At 36.9% G+C, this 15,674-nt stretch overlaps 1 protein-coding gene across 3 annotated transcripts in view; it reads left to right on the plus strand.

Moving 5' to 3' along the window:
* Positions 1 to 15,674, plus strand: part of STXBP5 (syntaxin binding protein 5) — a 193,493-nt gene that overhangs the window by 46,258 nt on the left and 131,561 nt on the right. The gene's annotated exons all lie outside the window — the stretch shown is intronic.

A 15,674-nucleotide genomic window follows, 5' to 3' on the forward strand; every position in this document is an offset into this window, starting at 1 on the left:
CGGTAAAAAACATTATACCTGGTATTAGTTTGGTACCTGGAAGTGGAATACTACTGTAACAAATATCTAAAAATGTGGAAGTCACTTTGGAACTTGGCAGTGAGTAGAAGCTAGAAGAATTTTGAAGAATAGAATAGAAAAGCATATATTGCCCAGAACAAGCTGTTTGTAGGACTCAGTACTTGATTCTCTTGCTAGGAAGAGGCTGGAGAAGGTGGTTCCTTGTTGTATAGTGGGAGAACAGAATTGTCCCCTATACAATATGTAAGTGATTAACTTGGATATTTAGCTGAAGAGATTTCTAAGGAAAGTGTTGAGGGTGCGAGCTGATTCTTTTTCTTTCTGCTTTATAGTAAAATGCAAGAGGAGAGAGAGAAATTGAGTGAAGAACTTTTAAGGGAACCAGGACTTGACAATTTGGGGAATTCCTACTGTGATGCAGCTGGCAAAAGAGAGATTGTTTCCGAAAGTGTGGCACAGAGAAAAATGTGAGAGTGTGACTGTATAATTTCTTACTAAAAACCCCTTAAAGATCAAAAGGTCAGAACATTCAGTCACACAAAGGGCCCCTTTTAAGAGATTAAGAGATTAATGGTGTACCCCACAGATCTTTTCAAGAAACCAGAGAATCTAGAAAGTTTAAAAGTACCATCCCACAGGCATTTCAGCAGGAGCCAAAATAGAGAAAAGGTTCTCTGAAAAAAGATTCGTGAGTGTGACTTTTGTCTAATGGAGTAAAACCCAATAAAATTTATTTAAGACCTGTAAGTTTCTTGAGAAAATTGCATCAGTAGACACATTGCCAGCTTGGACTGAAAGGGACAGAGAGAGCGCAAAGTAAAAGGAAGCTGTAGCCAGAAGCAGGCTGATAAAAGAACTCAGCTGCAAGTAAGTGGTAACTTACATGGAAAAGGAACAATGATTAAGAGAGTAGAGCTTAGACCCACAGAGAATTACTCCCTGGCCTTGAATCCTAACTAAGAAAAATCCACCATTTGCCAAAACTAATTTCAAGACTGTTATGGACTAATAAACTCTTTTTTACCTTCCACTTTCTCTCAGTTCCAATGAGAATTTCTATACAGTCAGCCTTTCGTATCTGTAGGTTGTATATCCCTGGACTCAACCGACTATGGCTTGAAAATATTTGGGGAAAATACAAATTAAAAAACATAGTATATTTGCATTGCACTTACATCGTATTGGCATTATAAGTAATCTGGAGATGATTTAAATATATGGGAAGATTTGTGTAGATTATATGAGGGACTGAATATCTTTGGATTTTGGTATTCAAGGGGCTCCTGGAACCAATTCCCCATGGATGCCAAGGAAGAACTGTAACCAGTAACCTATATCCATCCCACCTCTCAATGCTGGGTGTGTTTGGGGGCAGATAATTTGTTTCTTTGGTTACTCTAGGACAGAGAAATTCAAAGAAAAATTATATACCATTGTTGGATGTATCATGATAGTTCTACTGTTTAATTGATATGTAACTTATTAATATCAATTTTTATATCTATTCTCCCTACTTTATTTTTAACTTCTTGAGTTTAAAATCAAAATTCATTTATTTGCTTAAGAATAAATGCTTTAGGAGAATCGCTTGAACCTGGGAGTCAGAGGTTGCAGCGAGCCAAGATCGCGCCATTACACACTAACCTCGGCAACAAGAGTGAAATCCTGTCTTAAAAAAAAAAAAGAAGACTGAATAGGAACAGCTCCAATCTGCAGCTCCCAGTGAGATCGACACAGAAGGGAGGTGATTTCTGCATTTCCAACAGAGGTACCCAGCTCATCTCATTGGGACTGGTTAGGCAGTGGGTGAAGCCCACAGAGAGCAAGCCGGAGCAGTGTGGGGCGTTGCCGCACCCAGGAAGCAGAAGGGGTTGGGAAACTCCCTGCCATAGCCAGGGGAAACCATGAGGAATGGTGCATTTCGGTCCAGATACTATGTTTTTCCCAAAGTCTTCACAACCCACAGACCAGGAGATTCCCTCAGGTGCCTACGCCACCAGGGCCTTGGGTTTCCAGCACAAAACTGGCCAGCCATTTGGGCAGATACTGAGCTAGCTGTAGGAGTTTTTTTTTTTTTTAATACCCCAGTGGTGCCTGGAATGCCAGCAAGACAGAATTGTTCACTCCACAGGGGGCTGAAGCCAGGGAGCCAGGTGGTCTGTCTCAGCAGATCCCACCCCCGTGGAGCCTAGCCAGACTGCCTCTCTAGATTTCTCCTCTCTGGGCAGGGCATCTCTGAAAGAAAGGCCGCAGCCCCAGTCAGGGTCTTATAGATAAAACTCCCATCTCCCTGCGACAGAACACCTGGGGAGAGGGGCAGCTGTGGGCACAGCTTCAGCAGACTTAAGCCTGCCGGCTCTGAAAAGAGCATCAGATCTCCCAGCACAGCACTCAAGTTCTGCTAAGGGACAGACTGTCTCCTCAAATGGATCCCTGACCCCCATGTAACCTGACTGGGAGACACCTCATACAGGAGAGTTTCAGCTGGCGTCTGGCGGGTACCCCTTCTGGGACGAAGCATCCAGAGGAAGGAACAGGCAGTGATCTTTGCTGTTCTACGGCCTCTGTTGGTGATACTCAGTCAAACAGGGTCTGGAGTGCACCTCCAGCAAACTCCAGCAGACCTGCAGCCTGACTGTTAGAAGGAAAACTAACAAACAGAAAGGAATAGCATCAACATCAAGAAAAAGGGCATCCACACAGAAACCTCACCTTAAGGTTACCAACATCAAAGACCAAAGATAGATAAATCAACAAAGATGAGGAAACTCCAGCGTAAAAAGGCTGAAAATTCCAAAAACCAAAATGCCTCTTCTCCAAAGGATCACATCTCCTCGCCAGCAAGGGAACAAAACTGGATGGAGAATGAGTTTGAGGAATTGACAGAAGTAGGGTTCAGAAGGTGGATAATAACAAACTCCTCCAAGCTAAAGGAACATGTTCTAACCCAATGCAGGGAAGCTAAGAACCTTGAAAAAAGGTTAGAGGAATTGCTCACTAGAATAACCAGTTTAGAGAAGAACATAAATGACCTGATGAAGCTGAAAAACACAGCATGAAGACATCATGAAGCATACACAAGTATCAATAGCCAAATTGATCAAGCAGAAGAAAGGATATCAGGGATTGAAGATCAACTTTAAGAAATAAAGTATGACAACAAGATTAGAAAAAAAGAATGAAAAGGAATGCACAAAGCCTCTAAGAAATGTGGAACTGTGTGAAAAGACCAAACCTGTGTTGGGTCGGTGTACCTGAAAGTGATGGGGAGATTGGAACCACGTGGAAAAACACTGTTCAGGATATTATCCAGAAGAACTTCCCCAACTTAGCAAGACAGGCCAACATTCAAATTCAGGAAATTCAAAGAACACCACAAAGATACTCCTCGAGAAGAGCAACCCCAAGACACATAATCATCAGATTCACCAAGGTTGAAATGAAGAAAAAATGTTAAGGGCAACCAGAGAGAAAGATGGGGTTACCCACAAAGGGAAGCCCAAAATACTAACAGTGGATCTCTCTGCAGAAACCCTACCAACCAGATGACAGTGGGGGCCAATATTCAACATTCTTAAAATAATTTTCAACCCAGAATTTCATATCCAGCCAAACTAAGATTCATAAGTGAAAGAGAAATAAAATCCTTTACAGACAAGCAAATGCTGAAAGATTTTGTTACCACCAGGCCTGCCTTACAAGAGCTCCTGAAGGAAGCACTAAATATGGAAAGGAGAAACCAGTACCAGCCACTGCAAAAACATAATAAATATTAAAAGACCATCAACACTATGAAGAAACTGCATTAACTAATGGGCAAAATAACCAGCTGGCATCATAATGACAGGATCAGATTCACAAATAACAATACTAACCTTAAATATAAATGGGCTAAATGCCCCAATTAAAAGACACAGACTAGAAAATTGGATAAAGAGTCAAGACCCAACAGGAGACCCATTTCACGTGCAAAGATACACATAGGCTCAAAATAAAGGGATGGAGGAATATTTGTCAAGCAAATGGAAAGTAAAAGAATAAAAATAAAAAAAGCAGGGATTGCAGTCCTGGTCTCTTATAAAACAGACTTTAAGCCAAAAACTATCAGAAAATGTAAAGAAGAGCATTACATACGTAATGGTAAAGGGATCAACGCAAATATCTAACTATCCTAAATATATATGCACCCAATACAGAAGCACCCAGATTCATAAAGCAAGTTCTTAGAGACCTGCAAAGAGACTTAGACTCCCACACAATAACGGTGGGAGACTTTAACACCCCGATGTCAATATTAGACAGAAAATTAACAAGGATATTCAGGACTTGAACTCAGCTCTGGATCAAGCAGATGTAATAGACATCTACAGAACTCTCCACCCCAAATCAACAGAATGTCCATTCCTCTCAGCACCACGTCTCACTTATTGTAAAATTGACCACATAATTGGAAGTAAAACACTCATCAGCAAATGCAAAAAATGGAAATCACAACAGTCTCTCAGACCAAGACCACAGTGCAATCAAAGTAGAACTCAGGATTAAGAAACTCACTCAGAACTTCAAAACTACATGGAAACTGAACAACCTGCTCCTGAATGACTACTGAGTAAATAACGAAATTAAAGCAGAAATAAGTTCTTTGAAGCCAATGAGAACAAAGACACAACATACCAGAATCTCTAGGACACAGCTAAATCAGTGTTTAGAGGGAAATTTGTAGCACTAAATGCCCAAAGGAGAAAGCAGGAAAGGTCTAAAATTGACACCCTGACATCACACTTTTAAAAACTAGAAAAGCGAGAGCAAATAAATTCAAAAGCTAGCAGAAGACAAGAAATAACTAAGATCAGAGTAGAACTGAAGGAGATAGAGACATGAAAAAGCCTTCAAAAAATCAATGAATCCAGGAGCTGGTTTTTTGAAAAGATTAACAAAATATACCACTAATGAAGAAAAGGGAGAAGAATCAAATGGACACAATAAAAAATGGTAAAGGGGATATCACCCCTGATCCCACAGAAATATAAACTACTATCAGAGAATACTATAAACACCTCTATGGAAATAAAGTAGAAAATCTAGAAGAAATGGATAAATTCCTGGACACATACACTCTCCGAAGACTAAACCAGGAAGCAGTCCAATCCCCAAGTAGACCAATAACAAGTTCTGAAATTGAGGCAGTAATTAATAGCCTACCAACCAAAGAAAAGCCCAGGACCAGACAGATTCACAGCCGAATCGTACCAGAGGTACAAAGAGGAGCTGGTACCTTTCCTTCTGAAACTATTCCAAAAACTATTTTTTCTATTGCTTTTTCCAAGCAATAGAAAAAGAGGGACTCCTTCCTAACTTATTTCATGAGGCCAGCCATCACCCTGATATCAAAACCTTGCAGAGACACAACAAAAAAAGTTTCAGTACAGTATCCCTGATGAACATTGATGTGAAAATCCTCAATAAAATACTGGCAAACCGAATCCAGCAGCACATCAAAAAGCATATCCACCACGATCAAATTGGCTTCATCCCTGGGATGCAAGGCTGGTTCAACATACACAAATCAATAAAAGTAATCCATCACATAAACAGAACCTATGACAAAAAACACATGATTATCTCAATAGATGCAGAGAAGGCCCTTTATAAAATTCACCATCCTTCATGCTAAAAACTCTCAATATACTAGGTATTGATGGAACGCATCTCAAAATAGTGGCTATTTATGACAAACCTACAGCCAATATCATACTGAATGGGCAAAAGCTGAAAGCATTCCCTTTGAAAACTGGCACAAGACAAGGATGCCCTCTCTCCCGACTCCTGTTCAACATAGTGTTAGAAGTTCTGGCCGGGGCAATCAGGCAGGAGAAAGAAATAAAGGGTATTCAAATAGAAAGAGAAGAAGTCAAATTGTCTCTGCAGATAACATGATTGTATATTTGGAAAACCCCATCATCGCAGCCCAAAATCTCCTTAAGCTGATAAGCAACTTCAACAAAGTCTCAGGATACAAAATCATTGTGCAACAATCACAAGCATTCCTACACAAATAGAGACAAACAGAGAGCCAAATCATGAGTGAACTCCCATTCACAGTAGCTACAAAGAGAATGAAATACCTAGGAATACAGCTTACAAGAGATGTGAAGGACCTCTTCAAGGAGAACTACAAACCACTGCTCAAGGAAATAAGAGAGGACACAAACAAATGTAAAACATTCCATCCTTGTGGATAGGAAGAATCAACATCGTGAAAATGGCCATACTGCCCAAAGTAATTTATAGATTCAGGGCTATCCCCATCAAGCTACCACTGATTTTCTTCACAGAATTAGAAAATACTTTACATTTTATATGGAACCAAGAAGCCTGTATAGCCAAGACAATCCTAAGCAAAAATAACAAAGTTGGAGGTATCACGCTACCTGACTTCAAACTATTCTACAAGGCTACAGTAACCAAAATAGCATGGTACCAGTACCAAAACAGATATATAGACCAATGGAACAGAACAGAAGCCTCAGAAGCAACCCCACACATCTACAACTATCTAATCTTTGACAAACCTGACAAAAACAAGCAATGGGGAAAGGATTCGCTATTTAATAAATGGTGTTGAGAAAACTGGATAGCCATATGCAGAAAACTGAAACTAGACCCCTTCCTTACCTTATGCAAAAATTAAGTAAAGATGGATTAAAGACTTTAATGTAAGACCTAAAACCATAAAAACCCTAGAAGAAAACCTATTCAGAACCATTCAGGACATAGGCATGGGCAAAGACTTCATGCCTAAAACACCAAAAGCAATGGCAACAAAAGCTAAAATTGACAAATGGGATCTAATTACACTAAAGAGCTTCTGCAGAGCAAAGGAAGCTAGCATCAGAGTGAACAGGCAACCTACAGAATGGGAGAAAACTTTTGCAATCTACCTATCTGACAAAGGGCTAATATCCGGAATCTACAAAGAACTTAAATTTACAAGAAAAAAGCAAACAGCCCCATCAAAAAGTGGGCGAAGGATATGAATTGAGACTTCTCAAAAGAAGACATTTATGTGGCCAACAAACATGAAAAAAAGCTCATCATCACTGGTCATAGAGAAATACAAATCAAAACCACAATGAGATATCATCTCATGCCAGTTAGAATGGCGACCATTAAAAAGTCAGGAAAGAACAGATGCTGGTGAGACTGTGGAGAAATAGGAATGCTTTTACGCTGTTGTTGGGAGTGTAAATTAGTTCAACCATTGTGGAAAACGGTGTGGGGATTCCTCAAGAATCTACAACCAGAAATACCATTTGACCCAGCAATGCTATTACTGGGTATATTCCCAAAGGATTATAAATCATTCTACTATAAAGACACATGCACACGTATGTTTATTGCAGCACTATTCACAATATAAAGACTTGGAACCAACCCAAATGTCCATCAGTGATAGACTGGATAAAGAAAATGTGGCACATATACACCATAGAATGCGATGCAGCCATAAAAAAGGATGAGTTTATGTCCTTTGCAGGGACATGGATGAAGCTGGAAGCCATCATTCTCAGCAAACTAACACAGGAACAGAAAACCAAACACTGCATGTTCTCACTCATAAGTGGGAGTTAAACAATGAGAACACATGGGCACAGGGAAGGGAACATCACACACTGAGGCCTGTCGGTGGGTGGGAGGCTAGGGGAAGGATAGCATTAAGAAAAATACCTAATGTAGATAATGGTTTGATGGGTGTGGCAAACCACCATGGCGTGTGTGTACCTATGTAACAAACCTGCACATTTTGCACATGTGTCCCAGAACTTAAAGTATAATAAAAAATAAAAAAAGAATAAACGCTTTACAGTGATATAATAAACATAATGAGAGAGACAGTGATAGACACAAAGGACAAAGGATAGAGATTTCAACCTCAGAATTACAGGGTTTTCGGGGGATTTTTTTGGGGAGAAGGCAAGAGAAAACCTAACAGTGGAAGGAGAAGTAATGATCAAAGGCATAACTGAAGAAAATTTCGTGAAACTAAAATATCTTTACATTGAAAGGGGTAACTCCTGGCATAATTGTTAGGTTTAAAAACACATTTGTAAATTATATTCTGATGACATTATCATCTCTGATAGAACTAAAAAAATAATGCACTTACCTGACACTCCCTTTCCTCCTCATCCTTTTAGACATTATTGGCTATAAAGTTAAACATGTGTCTTAAAAGTGTAAGGGTAACCATTAAAAAGATTGAAAATATTAGGAGCATTAGAGGACGAAAAAAAAAAAAAGAAAATAAATCAGCAATGGTCAGAAAAAGACATAAAATGACAGAAATAAAAAGGACAGTTAAACAAGATGAAAGAAAGGTTAACTTAATCAAAATCATTGCAAATGTATGAAATTTGTTTAAAATTTTGAGATTTGCAGATTGGACTTAAAAGATACTCCACAAAATATAGCTGTTAAACTGCTTATAATAGATATACTTAAAGCATAATTATACAAAGCCTGAAAGTAAATGGAAGGAAATAGAAAAAAATGTACAGACTATACAAAAAATGTATAATGTCTATATGGTGAAAATATTAAAATTATTTTGAAAAATAAAATCAAATAGCATTAGGAAAATACCTAATATAGATGAATGAGTTCATAAGAAGGAATAATCAAATTTTAAATGATCACTTCTGTCCAAATTATACATTTATCATTTTTAGTATTTAGTAGTGTTCCAATCAAAATTTTTAAATTGTTGATGGGATTTAATAAACTGATTTTAAAATTCATATGGAAAAAAAAAAGACCCAGAATAGTCAAGCAATTTTGAAAAAGAAGGGATGGTGGGACTTACTTTATTTGATATCGCAAAGTTTTATAGAGCTCTAGAAATTAAAATAATTTACTAATTACAAGTGGAAGGCAAATAGGCCAAAACACAGTATACATTGTTCAGGAACGTGTATATCAAGAGAGGACACATTTAATATATGATAGAAGTGGATTGCAGACAAGGAAAGGATACAGTAAATAAAAGACACTGTGACAATTCTTAGCTAAATGGGGAAAAGTGTCCTCCACCTCATAATTTAAATAAATTCCAGGCCAGTTAAAGACTTAACTGAATCATCTACAGAAAAGCTGAAATTAAAACATAGAAGAAAATGATGTAAGGAGTATGTGTAAGACCTTGGCAAGGAGTGCTTAGCAGTATATGCAAAGCATGAGCTATGTAATGAGGGAGATGTAATTTTTGTATTAAAATATGAAACTTCTGTGCAGTATGCTTACAACAGTTAGAAGATGAACCTCACCTACCAGGTACTGATGGATAAGAACAAGAACAAGATAAAACATAACAGTGGCTCACACCTGCAATCCCAGCACTGTGGGAGGCCAACGCTGGAGGATCACAAGATTCAGAAAAATTTATGCATCTTCCTTTATAAAAATAGCTTTCTTCCCACTCAAAATTTCTCATCATGTTTGTGTTTTTTATGAAAATGAAAATGTGGAAATGTATGTCCAGGTTGTTAATAAAACTTATGGAGAGAGTAAATTTTGGGGGAGGGAGAGAGGCAAACAATAAAATAAGACAAAAATTATTTAAGATATTAAGTTTACATATATGTACAAACAGGGTAATGTGTGTATATATGTATGTGTGTGGAGAGAGAAACTTTAAATAATAAAACATAAGCCATAGATTGTAAGACATTTTGAGTACTCCTATCTAGTAAAGTACAATCGAGGGATAATTTCATATGAAAGTGAAAAAAGAAAGATAATGCGATTTTTTTCGTTGAAAAGAGCAGTTTAACAGTGCACTGATGAATACCAGTTTACTTCAGTTTTTCCTAGCATTTGTTATATAAAAATGCCCTGGCATCTTACATTCCCCAAGATAATTACAAACAGATCTTTAAGAAATCGCTTATACAGCAGGGAACAGTTATTTCATTTGTTATTATTTCTTTAGTTGATACATACGATTTTCCTGTTTGATATTCACTGTTTCACTTCATATTAAGTTGATAGTTATTTTGATAGTTATTAATATTGTTATGCTAAGGCCTCATTTCACAAGAAATGTTAATATTGTGATTTATTTGGATATATTTCTAGAAGTTTTAAATTATTTTATAAAAATTCAGATATAACTAATAAGGAATATAGTAAATCAGTACAAATGTAAAACAACATTCAAAGATCTCTAAAGCTTATATTGTGAAACATTAATATTATACTTCTGGATAACATAGATATCAGTATTTTTATAAAGTAGCTATGACAATGTCTCAGAAAAGATATATGGGACTACAGATAAATCCTAGGAAGAGATTTATAAATTGCTTTCTCTTGACTGCTGTTTTTAAAAATATATTTGAAAAAACATTTTAATAAACTTTTTAAAATGTTTTTTAAAAATATACATTTATTAATGCGTATTTAAATTTTTATTTCATAGCAGGAGAGTATAAGGTACAATTCAGAAAATTACCAGGCTGGGTGCAGTGGCTTACGCCTATAATCCCAGCGCTCTGGGAGGCCAAGGCGGGCGGATCACGAGGTCAGGAGATCAAGACCATCCTAGTTAACACAGTGAAACACCGTCTCTACTAAAAAATACAAAAAATTAGCTGGGTGTAGTGGCGGGCACTTGTAGTCCCAGTTACTCGGGAGGCTGAGGCAGGAGAATGGTGTGAACTGGGAGGCAGAGCTTGCAGTGAGTCGAAATCGCGCCACTGCACTCCAGCCTGGGCAACAGAGTGAGACTCCATCTCAAAAAGAAAAAAAGAAAAAATTACCAAATAATATCTGCTTCTTTCCTATTTCCTGTTTAAGTTTCTGGCCATTGCAAATACTGTGATAAATTGTGGAGAGACATGGAAGTTGTTTTAACTAAGGGAGATGAAATGGAAGATTCCAATGCAGTGGTGAGCATAATATGAATGTAATGAAATTTTCTATGTGAAATGTTAAAGGGTAACTGGAAGAAAGATGCATCATCCTGTTGTGAATTTTAGGTAAAAGGTTACAAAAGAGCCAATATGAACAGATTTTCAGGATTACTAGGAAATTCCCAGATGACAAAGAGCAAAGGAACTTAACCTTATGTTCAAAGTCACAAAGTTATGAAGCAATCTCCCATATTTAAGGAACTGTAGTTAGACATTGCTAGGTGGGTAGTCAAGAGCAGAAAGGCAAGAAAGGTCTACTTCATGAAAGGGTGTTTTGTTTTGTTTTGTTTTGTTTTGTTTTGTTTTTTTTAAAGGACGGAGAGGTGGTGCAGTCATGGCTCACTACAGCTTCAATTTCCCAGGCTCAAGCAATCCTCCTGCCTCAGCCTCCTGAGTAGCTGGGACTACAGGCGCAAATCTCCAAATCAGGCTATACATTTCTTGTAGAGACAAGTTCTCACTGTATTGCCCGGGCTCATCTTGAACTCCTAAGCTCAAATGATCTTCCAGCCTTGGCCTCCCACAGTGCTGGAATTGCAGGTGTGAGCCACTGTGCCCACTTATGATTCTGTACAATTATAAGAAAGATTCTCAACCTTTTTCAACTTTAAATAATCGAATAACATCGTCTTAAGATACATTATGAGCAGGTATTTTTTGGACTATAGACTGTCATATAAATTGCAGATTATTTCCTTGCTGTGTTTCAATGCAGGAACAGAAACCACTGCAGATATTTTACACATAAGAGGATTTAACACAACAACCTAGCTGTTTAAAATAAAATTTACAAGGGTGCAGACTTACTGAATTTTAGAACATATTGCCATAGCTGCAATGCGGGGAATAGGAAACAGGGCTGCTTTTATGATTACCACCTCTCACCACATGAAGCTCATGAGCAGACGTGAAACACTGTGTTTGGTCCCCACTGCTGCTGCTCCTTAAGTGTCTTCTACCATTCAGATCTCCATAAACATCCTTGTCAGCAGAGATAGCAACAGAAAGACGGTCTCTGCCTCATTTCTGCCTACAAATTTCAAGCACATCCAATTAGTAGAAATGTAGTATCATCTAGAACCTTAGCTGTAAGGTGAAGTATGTTTTAGTTTTCCAGCATCTGCGGTACAAAAGGGCATATGGGAGGAAGTGCCCATGGATGCTGAGTACCGGGTGACCAAATCCTGCACACTATATATCTCTACTCTTTTTTCCCAGATGTAGGTACCACAAAATGTCACTAAATATGGTTTCACTAAATATGGTTTAAGAAGCATTATGGTAGAAGGGAGGAAGCTATTAGAGTCTTTCAAGTAGATAATGTGAACTTTCTTTGCTTCAAAAAGATAACTCTTGTGGCAGCTTAGAATGGATTTGATGATCAATGATAATGGTTTAAATTAGGCTCAGGCCATGAGGATGGAGAGGGAGTACACTGGGAATATCTGATTGTTTTATTAATATAGGTTCCCATATTTTTATAGTTCACTTGCTCATTTAATAAAGACTTACTGAATACTCATTAGGGTATTTTGAGTATTCAGCAAAATATTGTGATATTTGATGAGACTATAAATGTGATGCCATTTTCTATTATGTTGGGTTAATCTAATGGTTAATTTCGGCATTACTTAGGAAGCTGTACATATTCTTCTGTCAAAATTGGTAATAATAAAATCTTCCAGTGGTGCTTGGCTGCATAATATTTGACAGGCACCTGCCACGGCTAAATTTTATAGCAAATAGGATGTATGTGTTACTCCCTAGTACTTAACATTTATACATATTTTAAATTCTTTAAGCAAATACAGAACTATCATGTTCCCAGTAACACTATGTTTAAGATATATTTAAGTCAAGTGCAGTATAGGGATTTAGACTACAAGTTGTATTTAGTGGCATACTGAGGGAATTCAACTTGATTATCGGTATGTTTCTGTTACATTGTTTCAATCATTTTCTTTTCTCTTGGTTCAGCTTACCCATTTTAAGGTAACTTTTCAGTCTCAATTTAATATGCTGTTTCTTATAATATTAAAATAAATAACCTAATTGGTGTTTCCTCAGTTTTAATGATTTTCATGTGGATTTCAACTGTATATATTGTTAAATGTTACTATTTTCAGTATAACTTTATGTTTTACTAATAGACACCAGCACTAAAAGCCTTAACTTGGTCTCCTGATATTAGTAAAAGATACAAGTAAAAATATGAGTCATTGTTATTTGTTTATTATCATTAATGATCTATATCACCATAAAAATTAATCTTTGAGAAAAGTGAAGAGTTGATTTTGATCCAAGGCAGTATTTCAGCTTCATAAAACGTACACTGTTTGCATTCCTGAAAAGTTTTTCTGGGGTCCTCTTAACTCTAGAACTATAAGAATTTGTTTTCCTGTATGTTTTTATAGCTTTTCTTTACTTTAGTTGAGTTTATTTTGTTAGTAATAGGCCAATTTTCTATTTCTGCATAAGAGAACATCCCCAAACTTAGAGGCTAAAATAACAGCCACTTTGTTTGCTCATAGTTCTGTGGGTCAGCAACCAGGGTCTGGCTCAGCAGGAGTGGTCTTCCCCTGGAGTCACTTACGCAACTGGAGTCATCCAGCTGCACGACTAGGTCGGATGATCTAGCTTGCCTTACTTGTATGTCTGGTGGTTGGTTCTGGCTGTGGGCCAGGCCAAGGTCTCCAACAGGCTAGTCTGGGCTTTATCACATGGCACTTGGGTTCTGAAAGCATTAAAAAAGTTACCAAGCCCCTCTTCCTTGCAAGTACTTTTCAAACTGTGCCTGTGGCACAACTGCTAATAATTCATTGGCCAATGCAAGCCACACGATCAATCCTAGAGTCAGTGTGGGAGGGGGATGTAATCTGAAATCTTCTACATTTGAAATCTGTTTGTCCCAAAGCTCTTCAATGCCATTTGTTTCATTGTTTACTTTTACTAAAAAATGTTAGATTTCTATTGCATGTGACTCACACGTTTCCCTAAAAAAAAAAAAAACTTCTATTGTGGATAACTTTCTTAAAACTATTAAATAACAATAGCTGTCTGTCTCTGTGTACAAACATGCACACACATAACACATAGTTTTAAGTGCTCTAACACATTGCTCCTTTTAAGTAATCAATATAATTTATAATTATATAAAATCTTTCATACTCTTTAATTTGTCATTTAAACCCTCCATAAGGTAAAGATTCTAATATCACTGGCATGGTATTATATTGTTTCGTTGCAACTGGAAGTTTAGTTTTTTCACTCTTCCTGTTCCTACATGTTCAGAGCCATGACAGTTTGCCAGTTAAGAAATTCTTGAGTTCATTGTGATTTAAAAAACATAAAATTTTTCTTCTTATTTTACTTAAATGATGATGGTAGTTATAGAGCAGAGTAATTTTTAAGTTTGGTGGTGCTTTGTACAAAAATACTCCCATGATTTATATATTTTTCTTTAAAATGAGTCATTCTAGAGATCTTATTAAAGTATTGGTGCCAAACTAGTTAAGTGAATGTTTAAGTTTCTTGTTAACATATTAAATACTAAATATTTTGTTCTTCTCAGTTCTGGAAAACATAATGATGCTTAAAATATCTCAGTAATGTAAGTTAGTTTTATAGTTGACTGAGAAAAAAAGTCTTAGGACGGTAGTTAATATTGAGAAAGTGAGCCCTGTGAAGTAACAAAGTACTATCAAATGATTTTGTTTATTCACTAGACATGTCTATACTTGGTTAAATTTACATGAATTCTTTAGAAAGAGAACGTTATAAAACACTCAACAGAAATTACAAGTAGATGAAGCTTAAGTAATTATCTAACTGAACGTTACCTCTAAGAAAGAATGAGAATGAGTTGCGTGTATATTTATTTGATAAGTGTTATTGTCTTCAAAATTCTCTGTAATAAAATTGTGTGTTAATGGAAATAGAAAATAGTCTGTATGCTTTGCCGAGTGCCTAGTGTTAGTATTGGCAATCTGGCAGTCATTATTATCATTTGTGTTGTTTTAAGTGCTATTCCTTTAAATTGTAAAGTCTATTCTAAGATTCGAAATGGGGGGATCTGCAGTTGTCAGAATGATAAAGTTTAGCAAATGCATGCAAATTATTGTAATTTGTTAATGAAGGCCTGCCATATCATCAGAACATAGGAAGAAATAGCTCAAATATATTTCAGAAACATTGTCTAAGGCTGAGTACAGGGGATCTCTGTCCTTCAAGAGGCCCACAAATTAATGAGAAAGATGGACCTTGACAATCATATAAGGCAAGCCAGATAGAGATATAAAAGTATCTCATCAGTTTAAATGCAAGTGGTATTTGAATTGAATCTTTGAAGAGAAGGAAAGAATCAGGGAGGTGCATCTTGCCTGGAAGGAGTAGTAAGCACAGGTACTGAGATGGATGAGTGTGCTTAGTAACGCCTGAGAAACACAGTAGTACTCAAGGGTAATGTGGATGTTGAAATCATAGCTTATGGTCTAAAGGTTAAATTTGTGGTATGCCCAGGGTTACACAGTTAGTGGAGGACAGCCAGCTTTGAAATACATTCTAACTTCAAAACTCACCTTCTATCATGCCATGCTGTTTATTTACTGTGGGGCCTTATGTTTGATGTATAAGCTGAATTAGCGTAATTAAATATTAGTCACAATGAATAGATACATCTGATGG

This window comes from Macaca mulatta, chromosome 4 (assembly GCF_049350105.2).
Source record: "Macaca mulatta isolate MMU2019108-1 chromosome 4, T2T-MMU8v2.0, whole genome shotgun sequence".
Classification (NCBI taxonomy): domain Eukaryota; kingdom Metazoa; phylum Chordata; class Mammalia; order Primates; family Cercopithecidae; genus Macaca; species Macaca mulatta.